Below are 25,919 nucleotides of genomic sequence, written 5' to 3'. Positions count from 1 at the left end.
GGGTTCCATTCACTAGAATATAAAATGCAGACCATACCTGTGTGATTTTTTGCTTAAGGAGGAAAAGTCACTTTTTCAGAAAGAATCTGAAAGGATATTGTGATGGTAACCGTGTCCAGAGAGCTTGCATCAGTTAGAGATTATTATTTGGTGCTGATACTATTTGAAGTATGCACTGGATGAGGATTATTTTGCAGCTGTTCTTTTTCAGAAAAATCAAAACCCAAAACCAAACCAAAACCAACATACAGAAAACAAAATCTGTCGCAAGAAACTCCAAAAGTGTAAGCACCTTTAGCTGATGTAAGTAACACATTCTTTTTTTTGCTGGCTCAGGGTCAGTCCCGTGTTTTGTCAATTATAGGCATGTCTTATTCGCAGAACAGCTCAGCTCCAGCTGTGTAAAATGAATCCTGAAATGAAATGGTCAAATGATGTTAATGACTGACTCGGCTTGTGAAAGTTTCTGAGGAATGTTAGCAGCTCTGGGTTAGAGTTAGAAAGCATCTGACAGCTCTGTAGTTCTGGTTGTTCAAATAGCTCTATGCAAGCAGACGGGGTATCAGTAAATTAAAATAATAATAATACAAAAATAATAAACAGCTATCTGGCTGAAATAATAAAGCAGTACAAACAATTTGGGACTGCTTCGTTCAGGGCATTTGTCACTCTTGTGAGCCATTTAAGCCACACTTTAAATTAAATTTATCTTAAACAGGATTTAATTTAGATTTAATAAGGCAATTGTTTTATTGTTAAGTACCAATTGGATGTCAACACATAATGTTTTCTAGAGTGATAATTCTACCGTACTCTGAAAAGATGCTGGGACTACATAAAGGCTAACAATTTCATGGTCCATAACGATGTACCTATGTTTAATATTACTTAATATATTCCTGTATTTACTGTCTGTATTTCTGGCCCTCCTACCACATGAATGTCCTATTGTATTAAGAAGCTATACAATCTGCATCTCTATATCTAACACACCTGCTAGACCTCTAGAGAGATACGATTATATTAATTACAATATATTGATTGATTTCTACTTTACATGGACTGCCTGTATTTAATTTAAATATACAATTGAGCATATTGAGGACACAATTTGGATTGTTACTGTGATAAATAATTGCTAATTGTGTCATGATGCATCATGTATTTTAAGGCAATGTTTCTCATATGCTAGTAGCAACTGCATATATAAAATATGCTGAGAATCTGTTTTAATTATTCATATTTGTTCATGGCCAGTGCTTTTCTATTTCTCAGGTCTGGAAGGAACAATACATATCTTGGCACTTCGAAACAATTGGCATAATTTTCAGGAGAACATGTATACCTTTTCACATAGAGACCATGCATGCTTTTATGATGATTATATGGAAAATATAGATGTCAGTACATAATTCTGCTCTCTGTTTTGCTAATTTCTGGTGTGTATACAATATATCTGCAGATCAGGCAATTAAATCACAAATAATATTTGTACTGATTATTGCTATTAAAATCTATCAATAGTATAATATTAGTGTCAGTAGTATTGCTATTGCCCAAATATATTGGATTTAATTTGGCATTTTATATGACAACAGTAAAACTATTTTTGAATCTTCCCTACACCTATAACAGGATTAACAACTAATTTTGCAAGAATTTTCATTCAAGGGAAAAAACCCAGACTTCATTATCTTTTCTCGCCTTCACTCCCATTTTGTGTCTGCTTTCTACAAACAAAACCAAACTTGTACAAGACAGTTTGCCGAGGGAAGTCTCCATGAAAACAGCAATTTAAAAGAAGCCTGGAGAGTATTTGCAAATTATGAATTTGTAAATACAACATTTATTATTTAAAACTTGGCTCTAAGAGTTGCACTCATTTAATCAAGGAACAGAAACAACTCTGTGTGATTCACACACCCAATAAAAAATAATCATAAGAGACCCCAGACATATAATTTCTAATCTATGACTACACTGAAAAAACTAGCAGCTGTTCAAAGAAAATTCATGCACTGAGAAAGAGGAGGGGGTCCGGGGTTTGAGAAGCATCTCAGAAAGACAGATCCTTTTGTCATTGAGGTCACTGACAAAACAGGCAGTGTGCGCTGACCCCCTCCTCGTGCAGGGGAGCATTGCTGTTTTGCTGCTGTTTGGTACTTTTTTGGAGGAGCGGTGGTTGGGCTGTCATTACACGGCCATTTCCAGTGGCACCGAGGCCAGATGAAGAAGTTCCTGCTCTTTTTCCCCCTGCGTATCACTCCCATCCCTGCAGTGCATCCCAGCCCCAAAGCTGGATATCCCTCTGGTCAGGCAATTCTTTATGTGGCATCTCTGTACACTAAACCGTGGCAACAGTGTGAGTCAGGAACACAGAATTTTACTTCCTTTTCTTTTTGGAAAGAATCACCAGGAGAAGACTTTTATGCTCTTAGGTCCAAGACAAAGAACCTGATATGATGCTTGAGGCAAAGGCTGCTCCAAAAGATGGGGAGATAAGGAGTGCCCGAAACATTGCACATCCTATTCAACCTGCCCCAGTATGTTGAGTAAAATTTAGGCACTCAAGCCTCCGAGGACTGCATTGCACAGTTGCACGGGGCCTTTTCTGTCCAGCCCCGCTGTGAGGTGGTTCCCAGCTCAGAAGGGATGACGTGCACCTAAAGCAGCAGGTAGTGGCCCGGCATCCCCTGGACTGATGGCCCCAGCATGCGGGGCGGGATGCTCTGTGCAGTCCAACACCCAGCGCAGAGAGGGAGCGTAGCCTGAAAGGCTGCAAGCAATCTGTGCCAGTAATGAGCAGCCAATTAATTGATTACTGAAAGTATAACTAAATCCGATGCCTCGGAGAAATCTAAAATATAGTAACTGCTTACTTTATTGACAGCATTCATGCCATATTTAGTAGCTGGTATGTAAGAAGTAGCTGGACAATTTTGTTACACTTAATATGTTTCAGAACACAGCATAAAACATGTTTTAACACTATAACATCTATTGAGCAGTACCGCTGGGAACAGGCTTTATTATTAGATTACATTATACAAGATTAGACTAGTCAATAAGGGATTTCTTTCACACAGCATGCCATCTGAAATACCTGTTTTCTTTCCTTCTTTTTTTTAAATTACTTCAAGACGTTCTTTGTAGGATCTTAGGTACAATATACCCATGAATCATAAAACTGACAAGCCCCAGGGCTGAATGGTCTCTGTACGGGAGATACGAGGCCTAGAGATAAAGGTGCACTACAGGTATACAGTGACAGGGGCGGATTATAGATAAACAAAAGGCGCAGTTATTAGATGGGAAGTGCCAGGCAGGACTGTACACTGAGAATGCAGATTGTAAGGACCGTGTCTCAGGGACCCGACTCTGCTTGGACTGTCAGGCAATGGGAAAACAAAGACAGTATATCAGTCTGGGTCCGATCCTGGGTTTTTTAGATCTGCTTTAGCTGCTAGCTGCAGAGGGGAGAGGGGAAGCAGGCAGGGTTTCAACCAGGTTTTGGCAGCTGGGTAAAGCCCTGGGGAAATTCAGGCTCCTCATAAGGCTAATTCAAAACTATTTTCTGATCAAATAATTTGCTGATATAATAATTAGAAAGGCAAAGAATAGGTGTATTGTGAGATGGCCTGAGTCTGGGCAGCAAACTGATGCCTCGATCCTCCTGGGATCCAGCACCTCGAATCCTCTCCCCGCCGTATTAATCTTTCATGCCCTTGTCCAGAGCAGCACAGCATCCAGGGGAGAGGCAGGGTGGCAGAGTCCGACCTACTCAGGTTGGGGCTGGGCAGAGCTCCCAGGGGATTTTCAGGACAACTCAGTCCCTGCTCAGGCAGGAGTTCTCAGCTTGCAAGTTTGGATTTCAGACTTTGGTGCCTGCAGAGTGCTGAGGTACTATTTAGGTACCAGAACCCTTTTTGAACATATGTGTGCTCAATTACATTGCTGAAATATAGTGAGAATCAAACACACTATTTGCTTTTTTCAAATGATATCCAGTGCTATTCACACATTTTCCCCCTTTAAATTATGCGTTGCACACCAAATTGGATCTGTTGCTGGCAATTTCTCTCTCTTACTCCTAAATTAAAAATCTCCACTGAACTATGCAGTTGCTGACTACGTCAGTACGAGCAACTTCCATTCAAATTTCCTAGATGGAGAAGACTTGTGGCCTGCTTTGCCGTACTAGCTGGAAATGAATATGAATTGAAAGGACTATATTTAAGAGCAGTTTCCTTTTTTTGCCTATGAGGATTTTTCTTTTCTTATATAACCAAATTTCTCTGCAAGATTGACATTTCAGGAAAGGGACCGAGGCAGACAGGTGACTACAGATCAAATTGGATTTCTGCAGCCTTCCATTGTAAAGGTCAACCCTCTGCAGTGGGTTTTCAGCCAGTGGTTCCTTTCTCGGTTTCAAACACAGGTGAAAAACTTCACATGCCCAGGCACCCTTTACTCTTCTTTTTTTTTTTTGAATTTACTATTATTTGGGTCTTTGCTTTCTTGGAATGTTTAATAGAGACAAAAGTTAATTATGCTGTTGGCTTTGCTGGAGGCTCGCGGTTGGCAGGGCAGTGACCTCAGACCAGGTATGGTGGGAGAAGGGACTCGCTTCCCAGCATCCTGAACCCCCTCAGATCTGAGCAATAGTGACTGAGAAAAATTCCTGGAAGTAACGACCTGTTGCAACATTTGAGGGAAACGGTGGATCTTTAAGTCAGAGACATAAGCAGGCAAGAAACTCCCAAACTGGAGGGCAACATTGCTTACTTTGAACGGGATTTGGCAGCGGCTTTGATGAGGAAACTAGAGAAATAACTCCAGTAATTAACTTTTCCCCATGTTGGCCAGTGGGTTGCCATGGACACTCTGTTCTGACCAAAACACGGGCTCTGCTGCAGTGTTAGCAAGCTGTCGAATAACCAATTGGGTGTCAGAAATTTATAGCCAGTAATTAACTGGTAGGTTTATAATTAAGCGGAGGTGCCCCTGAACAACAACGCTTGGATATGAATTCAAATTCTGACTTTTTCCAAAATTCAGGGGCAAAAGAGAGTGACAATTTAGGTTCAGTCCCATCTTTATAATTAAACAATGATTTTTGACAGGAGGGGAATCTCCAGCAGTTAATGACTGACTGCAGGAGTTGAGGGCCTGAGGCAAAGCTGAAGGCTTTTAATCCAGGTGGTCATTAACTGCCTGGGAATGCCTGACCCTGAGGTTAATTGTTTCTATTTTAAATCATGAAAATAATATACACATATACAGACCCCCCCTTCCTTCTTTTCTGTTGTACACATGTGTTACAAATAGAAATACGCTGCCATTTTATGCGCTGAAAAAGATGAAAGCTGAGCTGTTGGGATGCTCGCGATGTGTTTGCTAAAAAGTTCAGGTACCTAAAATATTCCATAGCAATCTGCTGTTTCCATCCAGAAAATTTGACCCACGGCCTGGCCAGAAGGGACCGACTGGGAAAGGCTCTGGGTTGGAGTGTGCAAGGAACAGGGGTGCTCAGCGGGGTTTTTAAAAGTATTCAGGCTGCCTCTGATTCACAGATCCCCAAATCTTGGGAGCTGATTTAGTTTTGATTTAATCTGCTGATTTAATAAAACCTCTCTCTGCAATTCTGCACATCCTGGGAGTAAGACACAAAGCCACTTTTAAAAACTCTTTGTGCACCTTTAAATACCTGATCCTTTCTTGGCTTTTAATGCTGGCTGCTCAGCACAGGGCAGGATCAGGCCCTCAGAAACCAGCAACGCTTTATTTTCAGTGCTAACTCCGGCTTGTGCAAAAGAAGCCGTGAGGAATTAAGCACAGCCTGTAAACCCAGGGAAAGCCAGAAACTCCGAGTAGGTGACATGCAGCACCGTGGAGCGGGCAAACCCAACAGCCAGCGGATACCTCATTTGAACCAGAAAGAATTACGTTGTGGTTCATTTAGATGTATTTTCTTCCCCAAATCCTTCTCTCTCTCCCCCTCTCGCTTTCCTTGTTTTTAAAGAGACATATGTCATCATTGCCAGTTCAGTTTCCTGTGTTTAACCCTTGCTACGTCTAGCCTGATTACTCCTAATAAAGCTTGACAGTTGGAAGGTTAATCCAACCCTTGGTCTCATGGTTTCTTCTCAGGAAACAATCTGTCCCTGAGAGCTTTCTGGCCTGTTGCAAGGTTATATCCCCCTGGGGTGCCATCAGCGCCAGCCAGGGCTCCTTTCCCATTGTCTGCCAAATGGCCACCAATTAAGTCAACTGTTCCCCAATTAGAATTTTGAGGAATTTATCTTGTTCCTCCTGTGTTCAAACTCACAAGCAAGGGCAGCTCTTGGAGTGGGTTACAAGGGCTTTTTTTCCCCCCCTTCCAGAGTGAGAAGGGGAGGAAATTAAATAAATAAATAGCAGCTCTTTCCTGTAATCGGAGACTCCTGGGTTTTTCCTGTTGCCCATTCACACAGCTTAATCCTGGGGTATGTGATGAGAACTTGGTAATATTTAAGGGAGTATGTTTTATTATTGTTCTATTCACCTGAACTATCGTGGCTGATTTTTTTTAAATCGATGCTACTCTCAGTAAAAGTTTTCTCTGTGACAGCAGTTATAAATATAATGATATTTCCTGAATCAAAGGAAGAAAACAATAATTTTAATTTCAATTGGTCTAATAGCCAAATGTGCAGGGTTGTTGTTGGTTTTTCTTTTTTTTTTTTTTTTCTCCCCCCGAAATTGCTTAAGTGATTGTTTACATCTTTTTATTGGTGAATTAAATTCTGGGCTCTGGGTCACCTTTAGTATGGGAAATGCAAAGTCTGGCAAAGTTATCAGGATAATATCCTTTAAACTAGATATACAAAGATCCGATCGATCCATTCTAGGCAAATAGGACCTTTGGCTTTCTTCCTGAGAGAGCGTGTGAAGGTCTTCTTTAGCAAACTCTTTATGTGATACCTCAACTGCCCTTACCATGAAGGAGTAAAACATTTCAGCTCTAGTGCCATGGGCAGACTGTGCTAGGCCAGGCATGGTGTCACCGTCAATCCACACGTCTGAATTTATCTTTCAACAGAAAGAAAGAAGTTACTTTTTCCTGCAAGTCAAAGTCCATTTCTCTAAAACTGCTATGAAAAAGGAAAGAATTACAATATGTGACTGGAGATGGAAACATCTCCTGCCTTTCATTTGCACTTTTCATAAGTTGGTGCACAATACAATTCTTTTCCTTTTTGGCTTTGTTACGTGTGGGCCTCCACTTCTGCAGTTTGGCTTTAAAGTTGGGGTTTGAATAAATCTAAGGTTTCAGAGAAAACTTTGGGATTAAGAATGAAAACTTACTTTTTCACAAGGTATTCACTTTGATGTTAAGCAAATTCACTGAAATACGGCCCTGGGTCTTCAAACATTTTGGTGATCAAGCCACCTTACACACTTTTCTGCTGATCCTTTGCCGTACTCGGCTCCATAGTTTCTGACTTCCTCCTGGTGCTGCATTAATGATGTGACTAAAAATGTAACCAACATCTGTCATGTGTATGTTGTCTTCTCTTTTTTTCCAGAGAGTCAAATGTTTTGTTTGGGATTGCTTAGGGAAGATTTTTAGCTCTCATTTTCACACATTTCCTTCTTATTACTGCAAAGAAGGCCAATTCACTCCACTCACATCTGCTTCTAAGTGTCACCAATTTCCTACAAGTTCAAAAACATGAGGCAAGATGGAGATAAAGACCATATATAAAATTTAGCTGCCAATCCAGTTTTCTCTAGGGTTTATGTATGATTTTATCTGAAGTTTTGTGTTTAGCCATCCAGACTGGCTTTCAATCACTACAAAAAATGGCAGGTCTGATCCTACATGGGAGAAATTGCAGAAGTTATTCCAAGTTTACACGAATGAAACTGAAACCTTTAGCACCATTCTTAAATCCTGTAGTATCCTATTTGAATGAAGGAAAATTGCAGTGATGTGTATGGAAAACTGAGATCCACAAAGCTTTGCAAAACATTAGAGAGATAATTTTATTTTTTTAATATTTTTTTTGTCCAAGATGCACAGCTATTTCAGGGAGAAGGGGTGAGCACATGTCCCAAACATAGTGTAACTGTAGAAAACAGAAATATATAGACATGCTACCCTCGAGGGTGGGAGGTGGAGGAAGTTAGTGAAAAAATGACACAGTAACAATATCAAAAGAACAGGACAGCAAATTATAGCTGTCCCTGGTCAGATTTAATTGGGTTTTCCTCAATATAGTGAAGAGTGGTTGAGGAATTTCTTTGCTTGCCATAAAGTTCCCAGCAGTCCTCCCAGACCTCACTCGGCTCCAGTCCCATGGAAGCAAGTACATAATCCTTACCCACACATCAATACCCAGCTCCCACATCAACCAGAAGGAAGCACGCACCATTAAAGAGGTTAATTCCCATGCGTTAAAATAGACTGTATTTATTGAGGAAATGCAAGTAAGCATTTTAATTTAAAACCCATTGGGCCTGATTCTCCTCACATTGGTTTTAAATCAGTGCCACTCAGTTTAGTTAAACCTGTGCTTTTTCAGTGTTAGCAAAAGGATGATGCCAGTCATTCTCCCCTTATTCCGAAATAAATCAGTGATTTTGCTAAAACCGTTCTTATCAACCTGGGCTACTTAAGCTCAGTGAAACTCCAAAATGCTGGTGCAACTCAAGCACTCAAGCACATCTTCCCTGTTTGGCTTGCACTTCTTCCGTGCCCTTGCAATGGCTCTGTGCACAACTTAACCAATGTGCAAATTGCACATGGTTGTTTTGCCCGTCCATGCAATCCTCAGGTGAAAAAGCGGTACTCGTTTTTACAGATGCAGGTTTTATTTTCCTGTGTCCATGCTCCGGGCAAGCTCTTTGGCATTTTCCACCTCTCCCCTAAGCAAAAATAGAGCGTGGAGGGAGGCAGGGGACCCAACGCACAGACATGGTGAACACGCAGTACTGCAAATGAATCCCAATTCACTTGCTGCTATACATGTATGTAAAGGATCTGCTGCTGGGAAATTCTGTCAATACTCTGGCTATGTCAGGAAGATTAAAGGCCCTAATTTTATTTCCTTTCTTAGTTTGGGTGTTTGATTTTATATCGTCTCTCTTTTTTTTTTTTTTTTTCCCCCTTTAGAAAATGCTTACCTACATGCTTCACTTCAAATAGAGACAGGAATCTCCTCACGTTAGGCTGTGTAGGATGCCCTCATGTGCTAAATAACCAGTGCCAATGGCCTCCTTTAGTTGTTAGTGATAAGTGCTCCACCAAAACATGCTCCTTAGAGGAAGGGTGCCCAAAGTCCTGTTCATAGGGCATCATGATGGGATCTCCATATGGGAGCCAGCCTAGGGGTGCCCTGAGGAATTGAGACTCCTTCTCTTGTCTTCCCTTTCCAGCCCTACTGGGTACATGCCACCCTTAGGAGGGGTCCCAGCAAGGCATACCCCTTGATGCAGCCCGTGCAGGGGCTTTTGCTGGGGCAGGGGGATACAGGACCTGTCAGCTCTGGGGCTCTGCACCCCACCAAGGCAATACTCAGCCTGGTGCCGCCACACCTGGAGGAAAGGCTGCAATTGCTGCAGCATCAGCAATGAGTTGGTTGTGTTGAGAAGGGCCACAAATTAAAAGAGCCTTTGTGGCCCCTGTACAAAGGCCTCCTGGTTGCTCTTTAAGAGCTCTGCTTGAGCGGGCATTGGCCCGGCTGGCTGCATCACTGCCTCCTTGGCACGGCGTTAATGCACGCGAGGGCAGCGGAGATGCTCTCAGCAGCAGGAAGAGCAACTTAAACACAGATGTTTGCAAGCGAAGCGGCGCAATGTACCAGTGGTGACACAGCTCTGCTACGACAAATAATTTAGCAGGCCCAAAGAGGGCTTTCTCAGGCCTGCGAACATCATTAACTGTGACAAACAGAAAATTGTTCCCTAGCCAACAGCTTAAGTAGATTTACAAAAAGTGATTTATTTCTGTGCAGTTAGTAACAGCCCCAAAGCATTATATTTATATATATATATATAAAAATAAATTAAAACCCAGAATTTGGCTCAATTGCTGTGAGAAACAAAAAGCCTTCCCAACCGCTTTGGCAAAAAGTAGGTCTGGCTTTTAACAGGCTTGCTGTGGTCAAGAGCTGTGCTTCTCCCACACATCAAAAGTGATGTTGAATCCTCCGGGGAAGAGGCTGAAGCTCCTCTTGGGTGGGTTCAGGACACCTTGCTGTGACTGGCGTGGGGTGATGCTGATCTCAGCACACCTCCTCCTGGTCGTGCAAAGAAGTGGTGTCAGTGACATCCTCTTAGGGAGTCAGATGTTGCTGCCAATCTGATAAGGTAAGAGGTGTCCGATGTACACCCAGGGAGTTTGATAATTCACATCAACAATAGCAATGGAGAGTCTGAAATGACGGAATGAAGAAAAAAAACCTCAAAACCATGGCTGCAATTTCCTATGTTGTTTGTTACCTCTCACTTGTCACTACAGCTTCAACACCTTCAAGGCCAAATTTGCTTTTTCCTTTTTTCCCTTATTCTACTTTTCTATTTACTTGCTCCAAGGTTACAATCTTTTTTTTTTTTTTCCTTCTTTTTTTTTCCCCCCTGGGGAAGCCAGGTAATCTTTCTCACAAGATATTTTTTAACTTGAAGAAAACAAATAGACAAACAAGTCCCTCTTAACCCAGAAGGATTTAAATAATCAAGCAAACCCACAAAACAAAGGACCTGAATGGATACTTATTTAATTGGAGTTATTTTTTCCTTTCTGTAAGATGCTGAGCTTTTCAGGGTACAGACTCACATTCTCTGTTTGTAGAGTTCCTAATACAATATGGCTCGTTTTCACTTGCCCCTTTACCACTGTAATAGTAAGCATGAAAAAATAAACAAATGTCAATTTTAGACTAATTTTAGACTAATTTTCTTTTCTGTTCTTCCTCTTAAAATGTACTGAAAAACCCTAGATTTCCTCTGGTGTTTGGTAACCTGAAAAGAAACTTGATATAATGCAATTGCTACCAAAGCACTATCACTTTGTGACATTCAGTTTATAAGGAAATGTGGGAATGTGCAATACATTCATGGTAATTTAAATGGATGTTTTGATTGGATTATGTAAGTATATTTGTGTTTGTGTGTGCATGTGTGTGCGTGCATATATGCCATAATTTTTCAAAAGAGGTCACTCCATAAAAGTGAACTTAAACTTAATTTTACATTCTTGCTAAAAGTTCAAAGGCTAAGTTCAGTTTAACCTTGGCTCAGCAGAGCTTTTTCTTCTGATTTTTCAGTCTGATATGAAAATTGCTTGTGAAATAAAGACAAACATAGGTTCGCCTGAGAAGGCATTAATAATCCGATCCTTACATGTTTGTATAGAAGACAGGTACAATCCAGTGTTGATTGCTTCTTAGCTTCTCTTTGCTTTCACAGAAAATCCTGGGAGATAATACCAGGTCATCACAACCATGCACTGCAGCATTGTGCACCCACAAAGAAACATTGGCAACTCTGAAAGGCATAGCTAACGATGGTTCATATGTGTGGGACTGATATATCCAGATATACAAGAGGAATCATCGTTGCAATAAATCACTTTTGGCATTTTACGACCCCCATTTGACCATTTTCCCAAACAACTTATTTAAAGTGTATATTATATTATATTTTTTAAATTTGTTTTAAATAGAAGACCTTTTACAGGATGCCTAAAAGATTATTTTATGAGATAAACTTAGTGGTGAGTTTTCCAGTCTAAGTAAATAAGAATCCCATGGGAACTAAGAATTTGGGATACATTCAAACAAACACTGTAAAGTTTTGAGAAATGCCAAGTTCTTTGGAGATCGGTGTGTGTGTACTATGTGTTTTTATAGTCAACAATCTCAGAGCAATATGGTATGCCAGTTATTAATTCTGCTCATTGCAGATGGCTTCATTATGTGTATTTAATTTCGGTACTTAAGCAAACATACAAAAGTAGGGCTTACAAACTGCTTTAGGATACGATGGTTATGTACAGTCAAATGAAATGGAAACAAAACGGAAACAACTGATACTGCTTGGGCTGGAGGTAAATCTATATTGATGGGATTAAGCCATTCAGAAACATCCCTCGACTTGAATAGCCCTAAACCCACCAATTGCTTTGTTTGTGGTGTCGAGAAGGTACTGATCACTAGAGCCTTAATTTGCCGCAGCAGTTAAGTGCTCCAATTCCTCAGCGCAATAATTGCCACATGTTGAGCGTGCAGATGTCTAAACACGTGGGAGCACTTCCCTTTCCTAAAGACAAATGAAGATTTTCATTTTGTTTTGTAAACGTGTCAGGATTTATCACTTAGTCATGTGTCATGCATTAGGGTGTTTATACAATACGGCTTTCCACACCCTGGTTCTGGACTTCTATGATTTCAACAACAAGGCTGTGGACTAACGGAGCTTTGCCAAATCTTCCCCTTTTAACCCAAACCTTTGGCTGGACTAAAGAGAAGCGTGAGCTGAGAGTGCCCAGTAAATGGTAAATGAAGTTATTCCCAAGAGCGAGGCAAGTGGGATTCACCTATATCCTCAAAGACTGCTTGATAAAAGAGACATCATCGGCAAGACAAGCGGACATTAAAAGAGAAAGAAGATAAAAGTAAAATTGAAATGATGTCTATAAGCAGTGGCTATGTGCATCCATCCGTATTACCCTGGCACTGTATTGAATTGCATCTGTAGCCTCTCCTCAGCCTCCATGACCCACCCAAACACTGGATATCTGATTTTTTAAACTTTCCTTTTCATATAAATAGCTGCATTTGTTTTGAAGTTTGAATATGTAATATCTTATCAGAGACAGGCTGACTGACTGTAATAATATTTCTGAAATAACTGTTCCATAGTGGAAACAGGAATGGGCAGAAGTTGGGAAGTTTGGAGGCGGCTTGGGCACCAAGCCCAAAGTTTACTTCATTTCAGTTTGGTGTTTCAGGCTGATGGTGATGCTGCAGGTATGGAGCTGATTTCACTAGGACCGAGGTCCAGATCTGAACATTCGTATACAGCGATGAACATGTGGTTTGGGGTCCCGGTATATAGTCTGTCTCTCAGAAAGACTTTACAAAAAAAGCCAGGATTAGCTGCTAAGATGTCAAAATAGCTAACTGGTGTTTCTAATGAGCTTTTGTCTTTTTTGATGGGAAAATAAAGATGATAAAAAGTGTCCAAGGAAAGTATCTCCCTCTCTACTCTGTTACCCTTTCTGGGGCTGATATTCCTTTTTTGTTTGCAGAAGGAGGGGGAAAAAAACCCCCAAACCAACAGTTATTTATTTGTTACCAGACAAAGACTGTAAAGAAATCCAAGGAGAGCATCCCAGCACAAAAGCCTGAACTCTTTGACCTCTCAGGCCTCAGGCCTGGACAATTGGCCAAGCCTGGCTTTTTCCTGAGAACTGCCCGAGGGCAAAGGCTGAGAAAAGATGCACATTGTTCCCCCGCACCATCCATTAAATGCGAGGGCTGAAAGGCAAAAGGAACTTACCAGGTTATAGCAGTGCTGAGAACGCAGCTTGACACTCATTTTCAAGGTAATGTAATAAAGGAAAAAAGTGAGTTGTAGAGATCTTAATTCTTTAAAATTTAAAAGCTAATTTTGTGTCTTTTAGTCAATTTCCTATGCAGGAAGGAAGAATTTATTAACTGACTTCTGATGTTAAATGGAGTGCTAATGGGCAAGTACAACAATTCAACAGGTGCCAAGTAGAAATATAGAGACATTATATCAATATTAATCTTAGAGCCTTGCAAAAGCCTTGGTAGGGGGTTTTATTAGGCAGGTTGTGATGGGAACACCCCCGCCATCTGCAAAGTGAAAAGGGCTTTGGGTCTCCTGCTTAAAACACTTGAATGCTCGCATTGCAAAGTGTTTTAATGGAAGATTATGAATTTTGTGCCATTGGAAATTGCTGTTTGTTGACAGAGGTTGTCCCAAGCTGGGAACTCCTCCTGGAAGAGACGCCTTCGAGCGGCTGTGCTCAAGCGCATGCCTTGGCCCGGGCAGGCAAGGCAGCAATGCTGGAGAGCAAAACTATTTCCAGCATTGAACACTCAGCTGGAAACCTGAACACCCATTATTAGTCTGGATAGAAGTCAAAAGAATAGTTGAACCTGCTAAAAATCTACACAACCGCTATTTTACAGACTAATCTTCTGCCAGTAAACAAATACTGACTCTAATGTACTTCTGATTTTGACCCCTGGGTTGAAAATTTTCTGTATAAACACCAGCTGATGAACAAAGAGGTCACTTTGTTTTCAAGACAAGACTCTCAGAGTTGCACCCCACACAGCAGGTCCCTGATCCAGATAAAAGACTTCAAAATGTCCAGCAATAATTTTCACTGAACAATTTTTTCATTGGTCCAAGCTGTCAAATTATTAGTGGTAAAGGAAAAGTGCTTTTGTCTAAACGTCTTATTCATGTGAAAAAAATAATAATCCATTTTGATGTTTTCAGGTGGAAAAGTTCCACATTTTATAGTCAAGAGGGTTTGAAAATTTCAAGATGTAAGCTAAGTGTAATTTTAAAAATAACAAAGCAAAATCAAAGGAAAATATTTTGATGTTTCACAGTACAACTTTTTTTCATCCAGCTGCACATATATTTTCTGGTTGAAAGTGTGTTTTTTGCAGACTAACAACTTTTTCATTTCATACCAAAACCAAATAAAAAGGAAGACACAGAAATTCCCTGGAATTACAGAACTATTTGTCTGTGGCTCTGCTCCTCTTCACTAATGCATTAAAAATAACAAATAATAGGGATATCTGGCAGCACTGAAATAATAATAATAAAAATTTCAGCGGAGAAAGGGGAACTCAGTTAACTGGAAACCTGCTTCTCGGGGTTTTGACTCCCGTGAGATTTACCACAACCATCTTATCTGCCTGGCTCTATTTTTTTAATGTTGGTTTTTAAGTAACAGAAGTGACCCTTGCTAAACGTGCCCCACAAATTGCATACAGGTAACAAATTATGCCATCCCCGCTATGGCATAAATAGGCAAGGTGATATCACAGCGTCAACAGCCCCTTTTCTAAGGAAGATTTCGCTGTGTGACAGCCACTGGGAACTTCTGAGCCTGCTGCTGTGTGTAGCCAGAGAATAAACTTCCCTGCGCCCAACCTTTCATGCCAGACTTAGTTGAAGCCATTGCGGAGATTTCACTTTCCTCCGAAGGTACAAAGTTCAGAGCCCCCCCGGCCCCACCTCAGCGCTGCACTGAGCTTCGTGCAGGAGGATGCTCTGAGCAGTGGCAGCAAAACAGTTTTCGGCGAGTCCATCCCTTTCCAGAAAAGCAGTAGCAATCCCAGCCCTCTGCTCAGCCCCTTTCGAGAGGATGTTGCACAACCCAGCTGCATCATGTTCTTACTCTGTCATGTCCCTTTGTGAGCGGTGTCGTAAACAGCATCTTATTCATTTCAGCGGCATGCTGCAGAGGAGAAACATCACACGGTAATCCTGCGTAGCCGGGGCCAGAAAAGGAAATAAAAACTGCGCAATGTGAATGACACAGACTCTGGGGCTGCTTGACACCGGGCTTTTTGTGTGTGTGTGTGTGTGTGTCTGTGTCTGTGTGCAAATGGTAACAGGCTTCATCTCACATGAAGAATTAGTTTCCTGTTCTAATAATAGTAATAGTAATCATAGCAATAATCATAATAAAAATCCCCCCAAATCAAATGAATATTTTTTGGGTTCCATCATCATCTAAGCATTCCCCCCACCTCCTTAACTCTATAAATCAAAAGTAACCCCAAAGAATTCAGCTCAGTTTTATATATGTGAAAATATGGTGAGTGGGACTGGCAGCATCTCCCACTGCAAGCCCAAAATGTGATTTGAAAAAACCAAGACAATTAAACCCACCAAAATCAGGGAATACCAGTGCTGGGGCGGGAGGGAGGGAGAGGGGGGGTAGATTTGAACATGCAGCGCTATTGTTTAGCAAAACTTTATGTAAGAAAAATAATGATGTCAAGTTCTATAGCTTCTAGATGTAGTCAATAATTTTTTATTCAAATATAAATAGTTAAGATACTGAAAAGCTTCTTTCTCTACTCCCTTAAAAATTCCAAACTGTACAACTAGTTCCCATAAATGACTAATCTTATTTTACATGAAGCTAATTTTTGGCTAGGTCTTGAGAAGAAAAAAATATTGGATCCGCAACAAAATCCATATTTCCCCCCCCACACTGTATCTTAAAAATGCATCCAGACTAACAGCTTGTTTCCAGATGATATTGGATGCTCCTTTTAGTTTCCAAAATAAGGTTTTTGAATATGGTTGTGTGACAGGGAGATTAGATACAGGTTCTAGATTGTTACCCCCTCCACTTTGCAAGGTTCAGGCTGGGGTACCTGCACAAGCTGCCGGGGGGGAAAAAAAGAAGGTTTGCAAAATCTGGACCTGGGATTTTAAGTGGAAGAGCGTGGTCCTTCCCCCCTATGGAGGGTGGATTTATTGGGTGTCACGATGACACAATGTGTCTATTCGAAGCCGAAGAAAGCCCCCTACTTAACCTTCATCTTTTTGTGTGTGCACGTACCAGGAGGCACCACACTGTTGCTGGAAAGCAAATAATTAGTGACATGTTCTGTAACACCATTGCTATTTAAAGCTAAATCAGTGGGTTAATGCTTCTCGAAATGTGACATCCATGAGGGATTCTCACTCCAGTACTGTTAGTCACTTGGTGGTCTCCGGAGTGACAGGATCAATGCCCTGAGTTTTAAAAGTCTTGTTTGCAACAGGAAAAAAGTGATTATTGGAGAAATTTAAGGGGGTGGGTGGGAGTTTGGGAGGGGTATCCTGCAGGGGCTGACTCTTTCTCCTCAAAGAGCCCCATGGGGGATGCCTGTCCTCAGCCCTTTCGCTAAACTTCACCCCAGCACACGGCTTGCTGCGGCCCCTCTCCTTGCAGGCTGGTGGGGTAAGGAAAAGCATGTGAGATCGACTTCTGAATTGTAAAATCCCTGAAGGCAGAGCCCAGGGCTCCCCAGGCATCTGCACAGCACTAAACACTCTGACAGGCTTAAAAGAATGAATCCCAAGAGTTTATAATTACACGCCAAAGATATAGAGAGAGACTCTGGTGTTGATTTTGCTCAAAGAACTGAAGTAAAGCCATTCTTCATTAGGGCAAATGGCCTGAACAAAACTCTTTGCATGGTGAGAATAAAATCCAAAAGCATTGAGGAAAGGGCGGGGGGGGGGGGGGGGGGGAAGGAAGAAATAAAACAGTCAAATCACATTTTACTTCTTCTTACCCAGGAGATTGACACAGTAGCTTTTTTTTCTCCCTCCCATTTTCCATTAAGCTGGTTCTTTAAAACACATCTGAACTTTTCCCATCCTGACGATTCCCACGGACAATTGGCAGAGAATCTAGGACAACTTGCAATACTGGGATTTTTTCCAGGCATGAGTAACTTGTTAAAAAGCCACTATTTCCCTAATACTAACAGTAAACAGAGTTCACATCCACATGAAATCCTCTGTGACCCATCGGGGAAAGTTTTTTGTATATTTATATAGAGAGATATATGAAATCATTTAATTCCTTTATCCATCAAGCACTTGGAACTCAGCATGTCCGTTTATATTTCACTTATAAAAATAAATATACACATGCATGCCAGGCTGGATTTAAAGGTATCCTTTTCCCCCAGTTGACAGCTCCATGCCTGTAGTTTCATAAGGGAAAGCTTTAGAAAGAACAGTATTTAAAATAAAGTCACTGAGCCATGTTTTATGTCACGTTGACGAAATATAACTCCATCACACCTGCTGCTCCTACTACTTTGGGTGGTGGACAACTCTGTTGAGTAGCTACTTCCCGAATTTCTGAGCTTTTAGGAACTTGTGCTGTTGGGCAAGCAGAAACTTCAGGCAGAAGTCTGCTGTGTAGATGTATGATATGTACAATGATTTCAAAACAACCCCAAGTGATCACTACCCTTTAGGACCTATTGATGTTAGCAGGTATCTATCTAAACTAAATCTATTTTGGAGTATGAAGGCCAAATTGTGGTAGCATTTGAAGTCCTGCCCACGCTGCGTCCCACCACAGAAATGGGTTCTGCCTAGGTAGCTCAAAAAAAGTTGAAAATATCTAAAAATAGATATGGTCTATTTCAGACTACTTAATAGTCTAAAAATATCAGGCAGCCCTTGTGAAGGGCAGGGACAACAGCATGTGAGAGGGCTGGCAAACTCAGGTTTGCCTATGGCTGAAGTGGGGGTGCTGTATGGGATGGACCGAATAGATGCTATCAGCTTGAGCACAAGTGCCTGGTGGACCTGATTCCCTTTTCAAGTATGGCTATCAAAGGCAGTGTAGATGTTTCCAGTAGGATCATGCTCACTGTAGTAACCAGCCCTGTATTTTGAGAGATGGACAGAAATCAGGAGCCCTGCGCTCTATTCACAACCCTGCAACTCTCCTGCTCAAATCTGTTCTCCTGGCTATGCCTCAGTTTCCCTACAGAAAAAAAAAAAAACAAACCAGAATGAGCAAAATACTTTGTAAAACACTTTGAAATTTGTTTAATACTAATTATAATCATGTAATCCTAAATCATATGGCTAGAGTTGGGTGATGTGCAGACTTTTGCATGTTTCTGACTTTTTCCCATCCAAAAAGAGTGTGAAAAGACAAAGCTGTGATTTCTTTCCAGAAGGGATTTCCAGAAAACATTGGTTTTTGAGAGAATCAAAAGAAAACACGCTGGCTTGGGACTGCTCTCCTCTTGGAAGGCTTTGTCAACCTCACACTCCTTGCAAGTGAAATTAGGTGTGTTTGCCCAGTATTTTACGTGCAGACCTGATCTCAGCTCTTGGGTCTGTCCACAAAACACCATTCTCATTAACAAAAGCCATTAACAAGCCTCTTCCATGAGGCTAGATTTCCTCAGTGGGTTGTGGTTTCTTTGTTGGCAAAGTGGACGCTTTCCTTGAGAAAATACCACTTAAAAAAAGGGAATTATCTGGTCAGAAGAGCATGTTGACTTAAACATTCCCAATCGTGCTTACTATTTAGTGCTGTTTTAGGTAGGGACGGTGGGCAAGGTTGAACATTGACAGTGCTACACGCCAGAATGATTCCCAAACAGTCCAAATCCTCCAGCTTTCCTGTCCACCTCTGAAACCATGGGCCACAAAGCACAGGGCAAAAGTGGAGCATCCACAGAGACTGGAGAAAAAAGGATATCCCCAAAACCATCCAGGACCTGAAGATTTCTGGCTCCACCTCCTGCAGAGGGAAGAGAAACCAGGGTCTGTGTGTTTATTCCATGTGTTCTGTCTTTGCGTCTCTAGGCATCAAAGTAATTTCCCTTGTCTTGCACAAGAGAAACTCTTTTGAATTTCATTTTTGTTTAGTGGAGCCCTTCATTTAGACTCACAGGATATTCTGGAAAGTTTAAGGGTATCATAGCATGTTTCAGTCAAGTGTTTTTGTGTTTTCCTTCAGTGTCCACGTAGCAAAACAAATACATGATAGTTAAGTCTTCAATTCTCTATTTCAGGGACACCTTATGGAATTGATTCCAGAAGCAAATCAGCAAAAACACATAAGGGAATGTCCCTCCCGAATTATTCCTACGACGTACCTGTTTAGAAGGAGCAAACTGATCACTAGCTCTGCATCTGAAAAGTATCACTACATTCATAGCCAGGCTTCTATACAGAAGGATTCATAGGGCTCCTTTTGGCATTGTGCCCCTACCTACTGTCTGCTGAGAAACTTGAAAAACAAGCCAGATCGTTCCTTGGAATTATGGTATATGAAATCTCCCATTATAATAGTGATACGGCAATAAAACAAACCAAAACCAAACAGAATGGGTTCCATCTCTGAAGGCTTAGTGTGATACATTCGCTAGAGTTTTATTAGTTCTGGCATAATGAATAGTATTATGCATTTAAATAAAATAAAAATATGGTAGTTACAGCAACAGGCTGTATTTTCGCTGTTTGGATGAAACGTTTCAGTCTTGCTGGGAATAAGCAGATCGCTTTTCCCAGCTCCTCAAGAAGTCAGTGCCAATCTTGTAAACTCTTTCAGATCTTCGCAAAGTACAGCTGAGGCCGGGATCAGTTTTTTTCTATGCAGTTACATTGCTAGCTTTCCCCATCTAATGGGTATTCCTTTGACTCAGGAGTTCAGGACCAGGCCCAGAGAGTAAAAACCATTTCACCTAAAAAACCCCCACCCTTTGTGACTAAATCTGGAGAGTAGGTTTGAACCCCTCCTTCCAGCGTTAACAATGTCCTCAGCCCTCCATAAGGTCATGTTTGAGGACTTCTATGAGAAGGAACAGGGAGCTGTTCTGTGGGAGCTCCTTGTATCTCATTCTCATGGAGCTCAAGTCGTTTTAAAGGATGAGAAAGTTAGCGTAATGTTTTTCTCTTTATTTGTGGTGTCTTGAATTATTTTTTATGAAGTTATTTGTACACATTTCGGCACTTCCTGTTTGGGAGCAGACGTGGAGGCTGAAATACCATGAGAAAAACTTCTTATCCTGATGGCAATTTAGATCTGGCTAAAAGGAGGTTGCACTTAAAATCCTCACAGAACTCCTGTTTTTTGTCCAATTTCTCCCTGATTTACAGACAAAAGATGTATTCTGACTGGTGGACCAGACATTTTCTGATTTTTAGACCACACAAATATTGAAAGTTTGGCTCCTAACTGGACTTTGAGGTTTGGAGTTTCATTGGATAGTATCTAACAACTAGAATGTCAGGGTGAGATTAAGTGACATTTCTACCAGGCAGATTTTAGGCTCGTCTAATCTGAAAGTAAATCTTGCTTTAATTTGTAAAAATGGTATATTCACTTCTATGTCCCACCAACCTATTTACAATTCGTGTTCTCTGTGCTGCAGATGTTGTAAAAAATGCTATTTTTTTTCCAATGGTTTCTTATGTCACAGGTATTTTTTTTTTGTTGGCTCAGAGCAAATGAAAGAATGCAGCATTGCCATCAACAGATGCACCACCAAACAACCCCGTTCTGTCTGACGTGGTTCTTGGCATCTGTGTGCTATTTCTGTCAAACTCAATCAAACTGAGTGTTAATTTTTGAAGCAAAGCCCCTATGATCATTTCACTTGTGATGTAAGCCAGATCTAACCTCAAGACTGTCAAAGGCCAGAAGTCAATGACCCAATTTTACAGGCCATGCAGCCCCCTATCAGTAGTCAGTGCTTTTCCCGTTCCTCATTCCTATTCGTTTAGATTATTCATTCTTTGTGAAATTTATTATAGATGCCAAATACAGTATTTGTATAAAATGCAGCCTGGTCACAACTTTAAGAAGCTTTGTCAATAGCACGGTGTGGCAAATAGATCCCAGAGTGTATGTCAGGTAAGTAGAAAACCTCATCCAGGCAGGAATCTAGCTTTGCAAAGGGAAATACTTCCACTAAGCCTTAATGCAACTGCAATTGAATGCCGAGAGTCCCCAATGAAAAGCTTTAGTGAGAAATTTGTGCTTGGTTAATGCAATTATGGAGCTTCCTCTAATTGCTCACTCACTTGGAATATAAAATGGAGTAATCTGAGTATTTTAGGACCTTTCTACTCTGATTATACTGTACAGCCTAGTGGGACAAGGTTTTGACCTAGATTTCTGCATTCGCCTGAGCTGAACTTGGGTTATGATGGTTCATCAGTGTTGGTCTTCTTTGATTTCTTGTCTTTTTTTTTTTTTTCGCTCCTGAAGCAAGGAACGCAAAATCCTACCAGTACAAATTTAGCTTGTGTTTTGCAAAACTAGTAAATAGTAACCCAGGTCAATTAGAGAATTTCGACAAACTGGAAGAGAACCATGCTAAATAAAAGAAGGGGAGGGGAAAGGGCAGAGTGGCTTCATACATTGGTAATATCTTCCCACCTTTCTTTTGATCAGCAGGAGCACTGTGTAATGAGGCAGGGGAATGTCTTCTCTCTGGGAATGCATTTATTCAGAGTTGGTGACAGCATGAAACCTCTGCATATTTGGTCTCCCGATCCCACAACCTCTTCTGCTTTTGCAGACTTCATCTTCCCCCATGCATAGACCGACTTTGGGGAAACCTTCCTTTTTAGGACAGCACAAGGTTCACAGCCATCTGTGAACCCTATCTTGAGTGGAGAAGATGTAGAGAAGATGCAGTGAGACAGGAAAACAAATATACTTAGTTATGTACAGAATTATAGTAAATAAATACAAGCGAGCTAAAGAAGTATTAACTAAACTGTGAAAGAGTCGTTGGCTGAATTCAGTTGAAGTTGGTTAAAGAACAGCAAGTTAACAGAATTTCATACGGAAATTCCCTCTAAGGTACAGGTCCCATTGAAAGTACTGAAAGAACTCAAGTACCTTATTAATGCATAAACTATTTAGTAGAGGTGGATGGAAAAGTACAACTAGGAAATAACTAATTTGTCCATGTTTTTGTTCCTTGCCCAGTCCCATTTTCTGACAAAATTATTTAAGCAACGTATTTTTGACAGATTTAAGTGCAGTAATGATCCAGACATTGTCAGTCCCCTGCATATTTTCCTTTTGTTGTCCTTGTGTATCCCAAATCCATATAAATAGAGGATATTTGCTTCAGCTGGCTTGCACACAGAGCCTACAGCATGTGAAAAGTTAAAAGCAGTCAGGCTGTGACGGTATCGGTGGTTGCTGGTCTCTGAACGCAATTCCAAATGCTCGAACCTATTTTTAGAACACTGCATTCCTTTTAATTTTTTTTCTTTTTAAACCATAACCTTCATGAAAAGGCTGCGATGTATATTACAGCCACACAGGCCTGAAAAAAAAAATATCGCATTAGCAGGGAAACAATAATCCTGCTGCCAAATGTACAAATATTCGCTAATAACTGCCGTGGTCCTGCAGGCCCGAAGGAGTGCTTCATCTTATTCTTCTGGCCTAGTTTTTGACAGAGGGCTTCCCTTAAATCTGTCCGCCACTCAGCTGTTCACAGCTCTCTGATTCATGCCAGCCCGCTCTGCCGGAGCGAGCGGCTCGTGCTGGCACGGCGTTGCGTGGGGTCCCACGGCCGAGGTGATGCCGCACCATGGGGTGCTCTGGGCTTGGTGCTGCTGCTGGTATGCATCACAGGAGGGCAAGTGGGGCACCAGGAAGGAAAGTGAAAGACAGACAGTCTCCCACGTTTGCTTTTATTGAGGTGGTGCTCGCTATATTTTCTTATTATAGTCAAAAAAACACGACGGATGCTCATGTATACACGCAAATGGCCAGTGTTCCTCAGGTGAACCCAGCTGCAGCAGAAAACCACCATAAACTGTGCTGCCTAGACCTAAAGGGAACATCTATGAAATTAATTGGTGCTTTCAAATAAAAGGCATTTAATGTAAAACTGATAAATCCATTAAATGCGTATTACGACTGCCGTTGCTTTATTCAGGCAAAAGATTTATTCATGGAACAGTTTGCTATTGCCTGTGCAGTTATCAGTGAATAATGATCTGGTGGTTTCATGCCTGAATTCCAGGTAGATAATAAAAACAAAACAAAAGGATTAATGCATTTTATCTATTCCTCTTCCATTTCTATGTGTGTGACCTCCTGCAGAGCTGCAGGCATGCAAATAAGAGCAGAGAAATTGGTCTGATACTGTAACTCCTGTGTGGCTGCGTATGCAATGTGCTGATGTTTGTAAAGCTGTGGTTGTTATATCGCTGGAAGTGCAGAGGAATTGTGTGAACACGCAAAGTCCATCAGTAGGAGCTCAAAGGACACATTTGCTGTGGTGCAGTTTCCCCAAAACAGCCCAGGAGTCCTAAAATCAGGTCTCCAACTGAAACTCCACAATGCGCTCCACAGCTCCCTGCAATGCTTTGCTTTGCCTTTTGGGTCCGCAGTGTTCATCTCCACACAAAAACATGTATTATCCGTGTGGGTAAACCCTCAAAACATGCTCTTACTTTATCCACAAGTCAGGGGAGCAGCTGGGAGACATTGTGGTTTTCCTCTTTTTTTTTTTTTTTTCCTTTTTTTTTTCTTTGTTTGCTGTCCCATCTCTGACTTGGAGGGTCAAATCCATGGCAAGTTCATTTCTGGGCCAACTCTGCCAAATTATATGATGTGAATTAATGTCTAGTAGAGCTTAGAACAGCAAACTCTGATTTAAGCTCTTAGGTTGAACTTGTCTACAATTGTTGAGGTGAAAGGCCAGTTCATACCCATTAATTAACCTAATCCATCTCAATCTACTTTATTTTATACCTTTTAGGGTTTGTGACTCTAAGAAATATATTTAGATAAAGCAATGCTGTTAAAATCCAGGAACATTGCTAAAGACACTCACACCCACCATTGGTTTATACGAGAGATCACTTCAAGCATTTTTTAAATGCTGGGAACTAACTTAATCATATATTTGCTAGTTAGTCCCAACACACTGAGCAGTTTTCTATCCAACTGATTCAAATAAGCATTCCATTAATGTCAGGGTTATTTTTGATTCTGACTTTTAGTCTGTTTGTAGTAATTCCATTAATAGGCAAGCATTATTGTTAGACTCCCCCTGTTTTTTCCTTCCACCTCCTCTCTTATTGTGGTTCTAGTGCTAAAACACATGAAAATGAGGGAGTGCAATTACCTTGTGAAATCTGAACCTAAACACGACCCCTAAATACAGCTTTTAGGGGCCATTGTGTACGTAGCAGCAGGCAGAGAATATTCAGAAAGATTAGCAAGGTTCAAGCTTTATCTAAAAGCATATGGGAATTTCTTAAGAGGATCTAATCTAAAAATAGGATTAAGACATATTACCAGATGTCTATCCCCTAAATATTCATTTTTAAACTGAAGATATTTAATGACTGAGTAATATTTAATAAGTTATTAGTTGACCGTAGAGGCTTCTGAAATTGAAATTCCTTGGAAATGTCTATCACGATAATAATTAATAAAGATTTTAAAACAGCATCTTCATTGGAATGGTTTTCTGCCATATTATAGAAGCCCATTTTTTAAAAGTATGGGCTGTTTTAGATTTTTGGATTTTTTTAATAATATACAGAGAACAGAAAATCATGTATGCCCTAACATTGAAATACCTAAAGCTAAGTGGAAATGAGCAGAAAGTAGTCATGAATGGTTTGAGTTTTTATTTATAAGAATAAGATAAGCATCTACATATTTACCCATTTTTATCTGAATGTTTTTATCCTGGAAAACAGTCTAGAACTACAGAGCAGCATGTGATATTTAGGCAAGATGCACTTAGTGTGTTTTGTGTGGCTGTGCCTCGCATGTGGCCCCTACGTTATAAGATACAGCCAGACAGCTCATTTAAGGTACAGCAGATCTTATTGATCTCAGCATCCATGAAAACCTGGACCACATCTGAAAGAAAGCATTTCTCAAAGATTTACATTTTCTACAGTCAGATAAATGAAGAAAAGCTGCCATAATGCTAGTACAGGATTTCCAGTACAGTCAGAAATGTGGGAGCACGCAGATAAGCCCCGATCCACTTTTACAGTTGGATTTCTATCGCAAATTTTCTAATACATATCCACACTTGAATCTTGGGTTGTGGTTTTTTTCTGCTAAAAGTTGTGGTAAATCTGCAGGCTGGGCCCAGATGGAGGTGACCTGCTCAAAGTCGTGAGGTAAGCCAAAGTCAGAGTTCTCATGAGATATCTCATCATTAACTCTTCTGTAGGCACGATGTCTTAAGCTAAGTCAAGAATATCATCCGAGCATGTTTCTTGTGATATTTGGACACATGTTTCACAGAAGAGAGGAATGTCTGAAGGATATAATATTTTTTTTATTGGATTTCCTCCCCTATTCCCTGTTGAAGTTTTTTAAAAGTCCCAGA

The sequence above is a fragment of the Aptenodytes patagonicus genome, chromosome 10 (genome assembly GCF_965638725.1).
Source record: "Aptenodytes patagonicus chromosome 10, bAptPat1.pri.cur, whole genome shotgun sequence".
Lineage (NCBI taxonomy): Eukaryota > Metazoa > Chordata > Aves > Sphenisciformes > Spheniscidae > Aptenodytes > Aptenodytes patagonicus.
This window is presented reverse-complemented; position numbering follows the sequence as displayed.